This window comes from Prionailurus bengalensis, chromosome D4, assembly GCF_016509475.1.
Source record: "Prionailurus bengalensis isolate Pbe53 chromosome D4, Fcat_Pben_1.1_paternal_pri, whole genome shotgun sequence".
In the NCBI taxonomy this organism is placed as follows: Eukaryota; Metazoa; Chordata; class Mammalia; order Carnivora; family Felidae; genus Prionailurus; species Prionailurus bengalensis.
In genome coordinates this window covers 20,972,345-20,987,185 of record NC_057359.1, presented here as the reverse complement: position 1 = coordinate 20,987,185, position 14,841 = coordinate 20,972,345, and positions in this window count along the sequence as shown.

Genomic DNA, 14,841 nt, shown 5'->3' with positions numbered 1-14,841 from the left:
TTGAGGGTTCTCTTTATCTCTTACTCACCACACCCTCCTTACTCCCATGCCCTGTCATAATTAGTAAGTCTTTATATTGAGCTTCTCTTGTTCAAATTACTGTGTAATTGGACTCGGGCTGATGCAGTAAACAACATATGCAGAGTCTCTCCCCTTCGGGGACTTCCATTCTGATTGAGAGAGGCAAACAGTTGAACGAGTAGCAGCATGCTACGAAAGCCCCAGTGTGTGCTATGAAGGGAAATAAAGCAAGGTGGGCAGAGAGGGGTGACTGCAGTAGTGGAACCAGCTGGGATGGCAGGATGCTCCCCAGAGGAGACAGTTAAGCTGAGGCCTGAGTGCCACGAAGGAGCCAGCCATGGCAGGGATCACCGAGCAGCCTTCTTAGGGGGACTACAAAGTCCCCATCTGCAGAAATGTTGGTGAATTCATTAGGATTTCAAAAAGACTGGTATGTGTCAGGGTAAAAATAGTGTAAGATCAGGTCACAGCCACATCGATGGGTCCAGATCACATGGAACTTTTGACATCTGGCAAAGGCATTTGTTTTGTATTCTGAGCGTAATGGAAAGCCATTGTAGGAGGAGGAAGGATGGTAGGAGGGAGGGACGGGATGATTACAAACATGAATGTGGTCTGTAAGTGCCCTCATTCACTCTTGGCCTATGATTGAGAAAACATCCTTTTCCATATGGAAGAATACCTACTACTTTTATTTGGGGCAGCTAATACCGACTATGGAGATACACATCCCCTTGGCATTGGCGCTGCCTCCCCCCACTGTCGAGTGATGGGTAAATTTTAATTTGAATAGAGGCCATTTATGCAATTCAGAAATGTCAAGCAGAACAGCAATAATCATAGAGAATTAAAGACATGGAGATTCATTTCTAGATCAGCAACTGATTTGCCTCATAACTGACTTGTCACCACCCTCCCAGCTATGATAAGATGGGCCTGACTGTATAGTGTACTCCTTATGTGAAAAGATTTAGTCTATCAATGTCAAAGAGAATGCCTGGTGAGGTGGAGCCTTTTCTTTGCCAGCTGCCTTCAGGTTTACTGGTAGAGACTGCCAAACTACCTTTTTGTTGTGATGTCTTTTCTCAACTTGGTTAAAAGGCAAGTGGGCACCCATTGCTTTTGGAGGGAAAGGTAGCACTTGGCTCAGGAGTAGGGTGGACAAATGCAAATAGGGACTAAGGAGGTTTCCTGGGAGAAAAGAATTCTTCTTATTGAACTGCTACATTGTTTGAACCCCTTCAGATGGTCCCTGATTACGTTTATTGGCAAGAAGGAACACTGAAGCCTTTCTCTTCCCCCCCCCCCGCCCAGGGGTTGGGGCACAGACACAGTGGGGTATGGGGGGTTGTCTAGAACTCACCATGCCGTCTACAGGAGAATGGACCAGTGACCTAGGTTTGGCATCAGTAGCTACAGAGGCAGGGGTTTATGGGTCTTTCTCATTCTGAAAGAAGCCTGGGTTAAAGACAGGAATCATCCCCTTTGGCTTACTCATACTAGCACTAATGGAGTGCTTTGGGATAAATGGCTGTATGAGGATGACAGAAGTCAGTAGAGGACCTCCTTATGGCAGCAATAGTCCTGAGTTCTGGGAGAGAGCCTGGACTTATGGCTAGTCTGAACAATGAACAATTGACAATTTGTCTGAATATTTAAGAGGAGCTGTGAATTTATTTATATTCCAAGCTGATAAAGCAAACTATATTTAAGAAATACACTATTAAAAATGACCCTCTTGGGGCACCTGGGTGGCTCAGTCCATTAAGCATCCAACTCGGGATTTTGGCTCAGGTCATGATCTCGCAGTTCGTGAGACAGAGTCCTGAGTCAAGCTCTGCGCTGACAGTGCAGAGACTGCTTTGGATTCTCTCTCTCCTTCTCTCTGCCCCTCCCCTACTTGCACACGTGTGCGTGCGCACTGTCTCTCTCTCTCTCTCAAAATAAATGAACATTAAAAACAATTTTTTTTTAATTTTTTTTCAATGTTTTTATTTATTTTTGGGACAGAGAGAGACAGAGCATGAACGGGGGAGGGGCAGAGAGAGAGGGAGACACAGAATCGGAAACGGGCTCCAGGCTCCGAGCCATCAGCCCAGAGCCTGACTCGGGGCTTGAACTCACGGACCGCGAGATGGTGACCTGGCTGAAGTCGGACGCTTAACCGACTGCGCCACCCAGGTGCCCCAAAAACAATTTTTTTATGACCCTCTTGCTCAAGAAAAGTTCACATTATATTTACTTTCCTGGAATCTAGAAGAGACATTTAATAGATACATCTGTTCCATACCCTTGCCTTTAAGCAAATGGGGTATTATTATCCCCACTTTAAAGATTAATCAGCTGAGGCTCAGAAAGAAGTTACTTGCCTGAGGTTATACAGTTTACAGGTACAGTGGCAGAGATCAAAACTTCTGTCTCCTGCCTCCTTATTTCAGACCTGTCTAAAACCTGTTTTCCACAAGTGGGTATGTGATTTAAGCACTACCCATCTCACCTGCATGGTTTACTCCTTTTCAAGCAGAGGTTTTCTTGCTAAACTGGAGGTGGAGGGTGAATCAGGGAGATGGCTGTGTTGCAGCTGCCAGTGGACAAAACTTGAACCCGAGGCTTCCCATGGATGCTTGAGGAGAACCTTGCTCCCTCCTTTCCTCCAGCCCCCACCCTCAGAGTCTCTGCAGGCTGGAGAAGCACAATTCGAGGGAGATCAAGGGTGCTGAGGCACAAGTCGTTCTCCACTTCCACAACAGCAGGGTTCACGGCCACTCAGCTGCTCCCGCAGCCTCCTGTAGGCCCCCCACTCGTGCTATCACAACAGCCTGTAATGCAGGTATTCCAGGAACAAAAACCGGGTTTACTTTCTGAAGCGGGTGATACGGGAATGGGGTAGGTGTAGGAAAGTATAACTAGATACCATACTGCTTTGTATTAGAAAATGATTCATGAAAATCCAGTGTTCTTTTCACAACCAGGGCTCAGTTTACAATTTATCGTGATCTGGTCCACTTTGGTTCGTCCTTTCCACCTTTCTGATTCCATCTGTATGGCGCCTCCTCCATAATGCGGGGAAACATTTCCCCACTAAATGCAAACGTTTGCAGCCCCCAGAGAGTTTTATATCATAATTTGGGAGTTGCGTGGATCATACAGAATGGATTTGGGTTCAGGATCCCCTGCCAAGCATGATCACTTTTTCTTTCCCCTTCTTTAATAATTTCAAAGAAATGAACTTCTGGAGGGAACGTTTATTGGGGGAAGTGGAAGCCGACACGTTTTGTTGAGAATCGATTAGTTGTCTTATAAAGTGACCAAAACTGTAAGGCTCTAGAATCTTAATGCCAGTATGTTGGCTCCCACTGCTATAATTTAATTCAGGACTTGTCCTCAATATTATGGAGCCTGGAACAATTCTGGTAAGTCACATGACTTCCTTTAACAGAAATCCTTGTAAAATAGTGTGAAGGAGCCATCATTCATAGTGTGGTATCTAGTCTAGTGCACAACCACTTTTAGGAAAGACTCATTCTGGGAAATTTTCATTCATGGAGACACCTTATACATAACCACCACTGCTTGGCTTTATATAGAACGAGATTTAAATGGTTTTATTACGGATTTTTATTAAATATGTCCACAAGAGAGACTATTGGATACCTTATTTCTGTATGGAGCACAAGTGTTTACATAGTGTTGTCACACATTATTATATCTGGTAATATGTAAAGACACTGAGAGATGGGAAGAATGGGTATTAAAACCCCCATTTTACAGACTAGGAAACTGATGTTCAGAGAAACCAATTGCCTCTTGAAGATTATACAACTAGTAAGCACATGGGACTCAAACTCGAGCTTTCAATTTCATTCTTCCCACTCCACTCCACAAGATCTGCCTTTCAATATCATAGGTTAATTATAAGGCTTTGTGCTTTCCAAAGTGCTCCCACGTGCCTCTTCCTTCCTTACAAAATGCTGGTAGGCAAGGAGGGCAGGTATTGTGACCACCTTACACATGTGAATACTGTAACTCAGAGAAAAGTGACGGGCTTGACTCATCTGTGTATAAATATAGGTACACGCCAACTCTGCAATGTAAATTTTTATGTATAGCCGTATATAATAACAGTTAATATCCTGAAATATATACAGCTAGAAAATATACAGGGGTGCCTGGGTGGCTCAGTAGGTTAAGTGTCGGACTCTTGATTTTGGCTTAGGTCATGATCTCATGGTTTGCGAGTTCGAGCCCTGCATCAGACTCTGTGCTAACACCGTGGGATTCCCTGCCTGGGATTCTCTCTCTCTCTCTCTCTGTCTCCCTCCCACGTCAAAATAAATAAATAAACTTAAAAAAAAAAAGAAAATATATAGAAAGGTGTTATCTGTATAACCCATGAATCAGCTAGCCCATGTCCCTATCTTGCAGACTGCTGGATTTCTTGCTCTTATAGCTTTCAACAGGAATGATCCACCACCAACCCATGTACAGTAAAAAATTCAGCATCCTTCTCAGTAGCTCCAGGGATGCTGGAGGGTCTCTGTTTCTCTTCACCATCACTGCTGAAAGCTTGATCTCTATGTGATGCCTCCTGCTCATCTGTCCCTTTTCCACATGAGGCTATCCTTCCGGACATCCTTCAGTCTTCTGAAGTACCCTTGACACAAGCAGTCTGTGATGAACACTTTTACTGAAGGTTTGGGTGACAGAGGGAGTTAACAACTCAGTAGGGCAAACAAAGGAAAATAGAGTATTAACCATCCCTGGCCCTTGGTTATCTCTACCCCCTTGACCAGCTCAATTACGGACACCATCCAACTATTGTTCAGTCTAGCAATTCTCCTTCCCTCCTCCTGCCTCATTTCGTAGGACAGGCAGTGGTAGCATGGTTGGCATACTTTCTCTAGTATAGTTACCACTGTGTAGCATTTTTACACTGGAAGGTTGATTTCTGAACCCAATTGTTGCAACATCTATGTAGGAAAGAGAGATGCGCAGGAATAACTCACTCATTCTTCTCTTGATTTGTAACCCAAACCGAGGCACCTTTTTAAAAATAATTCAGTGAGAATTTAAAGCAAAATTAAGGCTTGTGAAAGGGAAGCCATGCTGGAAATAATCTTATAATCTCCAGGAATGACATTCATCAAGGATTTAAACAGCAGCATAAACTATTTCTCCTTTACAGGCTTATGAAATTTGGTACTTAACGCTTTCTTGAAAGGAAACAGTTTGTTTTTAATTCCGTGGAGGATTTTATATTCTGTGAAAATTTTAAGATGTGTAATTAATCATGCGGAAAATGATTTATTATGATGGTAATTGTCATGTATAAGTATAGTTTAATAAGACATTGAAAATGTAAACTAAAGAATTGTCAAATATTTATTACAAATTGTGTTCAGGAGCATTTTTACAACATTTAAATTGCTATGCAGCCCTGTTCCCTAACAACTTGCTCCAAAAACAGTAAACACGTGAAAAAATTAGTCAGCTTCAGAAATCAACTCTAAGCTATAAAAACACTGGATGGTAATAACTGTACTGGCAAAAGGTATGCTAACTGTACAATTCCCATCAATTCTCAAGCAAACTGTTTACGATAGCCTAACACAAACAACCAGATTTAGCATTTACCTTTTGAAAATTTGCTTTCTGTTGAATGAAGTATGTTAGTCACATACATTTTTGAATTATTTATGCAATGCTTAGGAAACTTTATAATCAAAGTTGCATCAAAGTAAGTTTAATTAAATTTTTATTATCTGTAAAGCTACTGCATGCACAACTAGAACTTAGTCAAGTTTTATTATTTGACTCTTTTATTATTTGACTTTATTATTTATTATTTATTATTTATTTATTATTAAAGCCAAACATATACAAAATCATAGCTTAGAGAGGAAGCATAGCCAAATAAAATACTCACTAGTCAATTCAACTGAAAATTTAAATAGTGATCAAAAGGGATGTGTATTTCGTTTTTGACATCTCAAGTATCAAGACTTCCGGTGCTGGAAAGTTACTGATTTCTCTTATGAACCTTGCCTCATGGCCTTCTGTTATATCTTAAGAAGGACCTGTATTTATTTATTCCACAGCTGAGTTACATGTAATCGACCCCCACTGGTAGCTAATGTTTACTTCTCAAACCACATTCTTTGAGAAGTCCCACGAAGTGTGCCCAACACTGTCATATAAATGATCTAATACAATACCTTAAATTCCATCTCATGTTTATTTTAAAGGTGAGGCTATAGACTCTTGAACAACTTCTCTAACTTGCATAAGTTCATCCAACCTGCAAATTGCACAGAAAGATTCAAACTCAAGGCCGTTTCTCTAGACAGTTTTTCAGGTTTGTGGGTTGGTTTGTTTTCTGCTGCTTCCGAACTACCCTTTTCTAGGTCAGAAAGGAGTAAGACATTTAGATACATACTTGTGAAATAAAATATCTTTTGTTTTCTTCATTTTGTTTTCAGGGAATAAGTTGTGGCTAACAATGCGTTTTATGTGTCTTTCTATATTGTGTGATCTTCTTTGGAAGAATTTTGATGTGAACCAATGAGTCAACAAATGTTTGCTAAGTTTTTATTTCCTCAGTTGAACAAGATTAAATCCTAATTCATTCAAATTGTTTTGATGTTCCAATGAATAATCAAATGACCCATTCTCTAAGCCCATCAGTTTTATTTTTAATTCTTGGCAGAGGAATAATCACTAAAATTAGTGTTTAAAATATAGAACTAGGAACCACACTTAAGTAATTACCAAAGCCTATCGTCAACATGGTACCCTGAGAATTTCAGCATATTTTAAGTTTCAGGCGTGATAGCATGCAAAAAATCCAGTCATAAAGGAAGTTATCATGAATAGTAGAGACTAACACAAAAGACACACATATACATGTGAGTCTCAACAGTTGATTTCATAAATAATTTCCTGCCTGCTGATGACTGCACCCAAATCTTTCTTTAATTATAGAGGAAAACTGATAATAGTTAATAATATAGTTTCATTTGCTATCTTTCTTATATTTAGACTAATGATCAGTGTTCTAATATACTTGTTTTGATTAGATAAAAAATAAGCAAAGCAAGAACAAGGCATTGTATTGTTTAAGAAGATCCTTGACATATTTTAGGTTAACTGTTTCAAAAAGATCCTTTTTTCTCAGCAAGGTTCATTGGAGTCTACTGAAAAGAAAGGAAGAAAGAAAGAAAGAAAGAAAGAGAAAGAAAAAAGAATATCATATTCATAACTGTTTTTTGCTAACAAACTTAAATTTATGAGAGCTATAGATGTCAGAAAAATCAAAATTTCATATCAAAGTCGAGGACAGAAATTCAAGTGTTTGTTTTCTGAAGGGCCGCTGAATACATTGTCCAGATTGTACCACGGAAGGCTGAAAGCAAAACACGGGTGGGTCTATCAAACAATCCCTGACTCTGTTTATAACAACTGAAGCTGTGCCTTTCATATCAGAGTCCCATCAGAAAGGGGAGGGGGAGGAAGAGATAAGCTCCTGAGTGAAATAGTAGCCTTTAACAACAACCAGTTACTTCCTGCAATCAAAACCATGCTAGCATGTGGCTTGTTCAAATAAAAATTACTGGACTGGGGCCAAACAAGGAAAAAGTAATTGATAATGTGTTTTTTTTCAGAAACCATCCATCCATCAAATGTGTCAGTCCTTCATAATACTTTATTTCCCTTCTGAACAAAGATCTTTAAAATTCATTGTGTGCACTTAAAAACAAAGTGTCCTTGTGCTGGTTTATAAAGATTCTCTTTTAGTTTGGGTTTGTTTTGTTATTTGATTACATTCCCTCCCATCCTGCATTTTTTTTTTTTTCCAGATAGTTGCTGGAAATTTCTGCCATTCTTAAACAAAGCATCTTTGTGCTGTATCAGCTTGCATTTTCCTTGGATTGTATTTGGATGATGCCTTTTCACTGACTTCAGCACTAGAGTATTGTGGCCATAGCTTTAGCAAGTAGATTGTAACAAACAGATTCGTGGGCCCTTTTTGTGTATCGCATCCTATTAACCTGCTGGTAGGAAATGTTACAGAAAGTGAGGCACAGGAGCGATTACGGAAAGAATAAAAACCTGATGAGGAAATACTGGATTATACTTGCAGCAGGAGAAAGCTATTAACAATTAGTTAGTTAGTATCAAAACATTTTTCCCCTCACCTCAAGCAATCCCTCCAACATATGGGAAGATCTTCTAACTGAAACATTTCATTCATTTTCAGAATCCTAAAGATCAATTTGCAAAATTAACAATAGCTTAGCTCACCATCAGTCTCCCAAAGAAATTTCTACAATGTGAATTTCAGTGACATTCACTCACTTCTGTTCTTGATGACTTCCATATTAAAGTCAAGTGTAGGGGGATTTAGTGCCACACACACACACACACACACAATTTTGCCCTAATGGTAAAGATCGCACTTCAAGATGCATATTTAAAGAAATATGACAGTTCCCCTTAAATTATATTTTAAATGATGGTTCCGTGATTAAAACACTGCAACTGAAAATATGAGAAATAATTAATGAGGCTTTTGTGAAGAAAAATACGACGGAAAAATCTGTGGGGTTCTGTAAGTTTTTACTTCATTCAACTACCTATTTAAAGTCAATGCAATCATAGTATGCTCTCTTTTGTATTCTTGGAATACTCTCGACCACTGACCTGCAATTACTTTAGGTTTCTATTTAGATTTTGTCACCAGTGTCTTGGGACAGGCTAGCCAGGAGAGAGGACCTTCGAGATAGTTGTTCCTTGTGCAGCCAGCTAAGGCCTGGCCCCTATTAGCTCACCAAGCATCTCAATAAAGTTTCCTTTTAAAGAATGCCAGGAACAAAAAGCTTCAGTAGTTGCACAAAAGCGCTCCATTACACTAAGTCTTGCCCCTGGAATTACTTTTGGGGCCTTCTCCAAAATAATAATAATAATAATAATAATAAAAGTAATATTTATACAATACAATAATAACCATTTTCATGTGTAAACTCTACTCCGCCTATGAGATACCAATACTAGAATAGCAAAAAGAAGCAAATATTCACTCCTCATCCAAATATTGCAACACAGAGACGCACAAAAGTGTATAGGGCCTCGGGGTTATTTTTGGTGGGAGAGATATTATCAGTTTGGAAATGGTAAAGAGGTCAACTACTAAGTCAACTTCCACTGTGGGTCCCCTGAAAATGAGGTCTAATTTAGCTCTTTGTGGGAAATTGCCAAAAAAGTCAATGATACAAATTCTGCCTTCAGAAGTACTCATAAAAAGGAGCTTGGGGGACAAGTGCCAATATTTTCATTCTTTGTTTTTCTGCTAGGATTTACTGCATATCAATGTCGCCCATCGCTCCATGCTAGGCCTTGTGGGGAGATTAAAAATGAGAGAGCATCATTTTTTGCTAATATTTTCACGTGCTTTGATTTTTTTTTTCCCCTCGTTTGTTTTATTTCCCTTAAGGGAACTCCTCCCATGTTGCCACAGGCGTTCAAAAAGCTCACTTCCTAGAAGTTTAGGATTGTTACAGAAATCTTTCACAATGAAAAAAAAGTTAATATTCAATTGCTGATATCCAAAAGAAGATTTTGTTACAAGTCAATGTAGACTTGAAAGCCAGGCTTTGTTGAAACAGAAAGGACTTTCCAAATTCATTGTACCATTGTATCGAGAGCTAGGCTTGGCCGAATAGATGAGTCTCTTCCATGGGAGGGGAAGCCAGGCAGTGATGCTTACTGCCCCGAGGTAGCAGGACAATGCAGTGACAACAAAATTCCCCAAGCTTATTCCTGTTGGCCTGAGGGTTGTGGAGAGAAGGAAGTGAGAGAGGAAGGTTGGTAGTGGTCAGGCCCATGACTCCATCTTTGTTCTTGGGCTAATGTTCTGTCGACAGGAACATATGTTACGCACATAAATCATTCACTCATTATGCACATATTTTCACCCTTTTATATCTCTGAAATCAGGACCTATCAGGATGTGTCATATCTTCCAAAGAATTCTTTTCTTTCTTTTTTTTTCCAGTGGTATATAGAACATTGGTATATCATAAAATCAATGGCACTGTGTATTCAAAGAAATGTTCTAAGTTGAAGGAAAAGGTGAAGAGAGGTGCTTCTCCCCTCCTTTCCACTTGTGGCTCTGTGAGGACAGAGCAAGGATGGCCGTAGTAAAGTAAACTCACAGATACCCCAAAGTGAGGCAGAGGGCAGACCTCTTGAACCACTGTCTGCTTCTCAGTGGCATGAATGAGACCCAAAGGAACCAAAGAGAGGGAGTCTGAAAAGTTAAGGGAGAGTCTGACAGGAACTCTCTAGAAGGAGGATAGCCACTGTGTCAGGAGCAGCAGTTGAGTTCTGCCTGGTGGACTGGCTGGGCCAGTATTTCTTGGGGAGTCCTCAGCACTAGCAGAGCAAATGTGGGAAGAAGTCACCAGGGAAATGGCCAGTCCAGATCAAGAAAGAGAAGACTGACAGTCAGTTGCTGTAGCTCCCTACTCCAGGATGGCTTCACCGTAGAACCTCCTGGAAGGAGAGCCACTAACCCTCCGTGGTCATCAGTTCCCCGGAGAACTCTTTTGAGTCCCTCCGCAGCAAACCTCATGAGGATCCAAGATAGACTCTTTTGATCTGAGGACCTTGTCACCCCACTACCTCCACTAGCCACAGAAACCCCGGGACCTCTCCACAGGTACTCAGAGGCCATCTTGGGGAAAACAGGGAGAGGAAGCAGAAATCGGAAAGGTGTGGAGCATTTCTTCCAAAACAGGCTGAACCGTGAGGTAGAGAAAATGTCACAATTAAGGAAGAGGATGAAATGTTCTGGGTTGTTAAAATAAAATTGTTTTTTTTTCTTTTTTTCCTTGCTGATCAGTTAGGCATTTATAAAAGGAGATGAGTTAACAGGAAAATAAAAGAAACTGTACTTTCCATTAACATCTGACTTGTACTGTGAGTAAATATGTGACTCCAGGCCCCAGAGTAATGACATCACTGCCCTCAAGAAGTCTAGAATCTAAAGAGGGATAATATGGGAACCTATGTAACACGAAGGAGACAGTCGCGTAAGAGTCTATGAGAGATACACCATGTTTCAATTATGCATAAATTAGCAAATTGTGATTCTATGACCTGTATTGTAATATTAAGGGTGTTTTAATTGAACCAAAGGATACTTTCACTATTAAAATTGTTTATACATATTAATATTATTGATCCTGATTAAGAAAGCAGCAGATCCTGGGAGCGTGGGTGGCTGTCAGGTGAGCATCCGACTTAGGCTCAGGTCATGATCTCTTACAGTTCCTGGGTTCGAGCCCCACATCAGGCTTTGTGCTAACAGTGTGGAGCCTGCTTTGGATGCTGTCTCCCTCTCTCTCTGCCTCTCTCCAGCTCGTGCCCTCCCTCCCTCCCTCTCTCTCTCTCTCAAAAATAACTAAACATTAAAAAAATTTTTTTAAAAAGAAAGCAGCAGATCCTTTGACTAACAATAGTCAAATATACGTGAAAACAGAAGTATCAGCATTGGAGCAGATTATCGTCCACCTGTTGCTGGGCCTTTTCCAGAAACGATACAAATTAGTTCAAGAAGAAAAAAACCCAGCAGATGTCAGGGACACACGGACAAGTGGTTGTGAGACCTGGACAGCAGCACAGAACAACTTTATGGGAGGAGGTAAGCGGGCCTGGGAGGGAGACAGAAATGGCACGGACGTTCCTCTGGGACACATCAGCTCAGTGACCTACCCCAGACATCTGAAGTCCCCACCCATGTCCCCGCTCACAGCTGTGCTTCAAGGAGAGGCAGGCAGGGGCCCATGGCCTGCCACTCTGGGCCCCCCCCCAGTCTCAGCGGGGTCTCACCAGCTACCAGGAAATGCTTCCTTGGGCAGTGAATATAGCCTGCTTTGTTCTTCCCTCAGCCCAGGACTCCAGATTTCTATAGCTCTCCCACCACCCCAAAATGTGAGGGTGCTGGGTGAACAGGGTAGCTGCCCAGTGGACGGATCATCCTGTCACAATGAGAAGGGGCACTCTGAACATCCTTTTTAATGCAAATGAATCCCCTCTTTAGAAAGCTGGGCCTATTGACTAAAAACCATTATCACGGTGAGAACAAATGAGAGGAAGCAGTTAAACATGTTCTCCCCCCCACCCTTTGTGTTTATAGCTGCCCAGAAATGAACATCAATATTTAAATGTCTGAATTATCTCAGGCTTGTAAAAAACCAATTAGCTACTCCACGGGCCCAGCGTTTGGGGCCTCCGCAGGGCGTAGTATGGGGCTGTTTAGTTCTTGCGGTCAGAGGCAGGGAGTTCCAGGACAGGTCAGAGTGGCAGGGGTCATTGCTGGGTTAGTGGGGTCCCCAGGGACCATCTGTCCTAAAGGGGCAGGTCAGGGTGGGGTCAGGAGTCTGCAGCAGCCCTTGTAAGGCTGTCAGGAAGGATCCAGCAGGAGTGTTGGCAACACACAGCATTTGACCAGAACAGCTGCATCCCGGAAAACACGTCACAGACGGGTGCCTTCATTCTGGGCATTTGAGGGCCATCCAGGCGGAAACCTTTAGGCTTCGAAGACCTCAATTCACTATAGTAATCCTGGTTCCTCTGAAGAAAGGAGTCCAGCTCTCCAGCCAGAGCTTCCATGTTTGGGTCTGAAAGTAGCACCCCATCTTCAGACTTCACACATCCTCTGCAGGCACATCTTGCTTGGCCTGGGGCAGAGGGAATGGGCCATGGGGCCCGAGGCTCGTGTGTATTAGATCTCTTTCCGGCAGACATCATTGGTTGTCTACTCGATATCTATTAACCCACTTTTTCCTTACTCACAGAACCCCTATCTGTTTGTGGCAACAGAAGATCCACACCTATGTGGGATACATGATTTCCCAACCTCCATGGCCACTGGGGGTGGTGGTGAAAGAGAAGGAAGTAGGAGATATTGGGACAATGGCTTCTGAGAAAGATTACCCCCCTCCCCGAAGAGGACAGACACTGTGGGCATGGCTCTTCCAGCTTTGAACTCTGACATGCTGTCTGGAGCTGTACTGGGATCTCCATGTGGCTGATTAGAGCACAGAGGTCAGAGGTCAGTTGGATTCCATGCCTGCATTTCCTCCACAATTATCTATTGGGCACCTGCTACGTTTCAGGCTCGATGCACAAGACACAGACACATACGTGTCTGTGGTCCTCACTCATTACTTCCATCAGGTATTGTATCACCCACGGCTTCTGTTTGCAATAGATTTATTGCAATAAATACTTTAGAATATAAGATGAAATGGGGGAGGGGATTCATAGAAGATACTAGATAATGAGAGTTTCACTGGAAGACTGGAAAATGTGACTTGGAAAATGGACGGAAGACAAGGAGGAAGGCTGGGCGTCAGAAGGCACAGCCACGGTCGTCCCCAGGAATGACCAAGTCATAATCAAGCCATGACCACCTTCACAGTCTCCACTGAGTTTGTAACCACATCTTCCAGGGTTGCTGACTTCTGCCTGTATTCTAGAATTCTAGAGCCAGTTTCTTAGGAGCAGGCATCAGGTTCTGCTGAGCTTTCTCACATGCCTGCACACCGGCAATTGCAGAAATGAGTGGAAGCAGGATCCAATGCCCCCACTCTTGTCCTGTTGTTTGTGGACAATTAGTACCTTAATCACCCTCCTGCAGAGGCCACACTCACAGTGCCTGAGGGCAACTCCCAAAGGAGACTGGGACACTCTGGGAAGAAGGACCAAAGCTAGGGAGCCAAAATAAAAAGGTGTATGATGGTAAGAATGATGGTAAGAATAATTTACATAGAGTATTACAGTTTCCAAAGTGGAAAACAGTAAAAATAGCTTTCATACACTATTTTAAGGTTTTCAAAGTACATCTGATCTTCACAAGACTGAGATGCAGGCAGAGCAGGTATTATATCTGAGCTTCAAAAAGATGAGATTGTTTTTATAGAATATAAGGTGTTCAGTGATTACCTGACTTTTTATTTTAAAAGAAAGAGATGTGTAACCTTAAGTATGTGACAGTTTCAACTGGGGATGACTTTAGCATATTTAGAGTGCAAACAAAATCTTCTGTCGACAGTGTTGATTTATATATACAAATGAACTAGTTTTCTGAAAAATGAAGGTCTTCTATTTGGAAGTTAAGGCGATTATTTTTCATATTGGACTCTTCTCAAAGTTTCTCTCAAATGCTTATCAAATTCTCAATTCTTATCTTATAAAGACAAAGCCACATAGCAGACCTAATCTTACATTTAATTGGTGTAGACCAAGGATGGCAAAACATGACATATGTCTTGTTATTCTCCTATCTCTTGACCTTCACAGACATAACTAATTAATCATGGCATTCTTTCTCATAGAGTCAAGGCATGGTCTCAGAATTCCTTTCAACTTGGCCCTAAAAGCAGCCCCTACCAATCAACCCACCAATCAATCCCCTACAGGAGCGGGGTTCAAAATGGAGTTGTAGTCATCAGAGATTTCTTTCGTTTGCCCAGAATATTGATGTTCCGGGAAGAGCACACTTCTTCCTCTAGAAAAGTCTTCCAAGCGTGTGGTTCAAATCCTGGGCTTTTATGTGGGTTTGAAGGTTTGGTTAAACTGCAGCCTGTGGTCTCTTGGAATTCAAAACCCATCTCCATCAAGACTAAAGTTTTAGAGGATGTGATAGAGGATATCATGATAGTGGAGTGTGGGATTTCCTCTTATGGCACTCGGCATGGTGCTGCAAGAGAAAGACATGCTCTGCCCCTATTAAAGATTGAGTAGCAGGAGAACAAA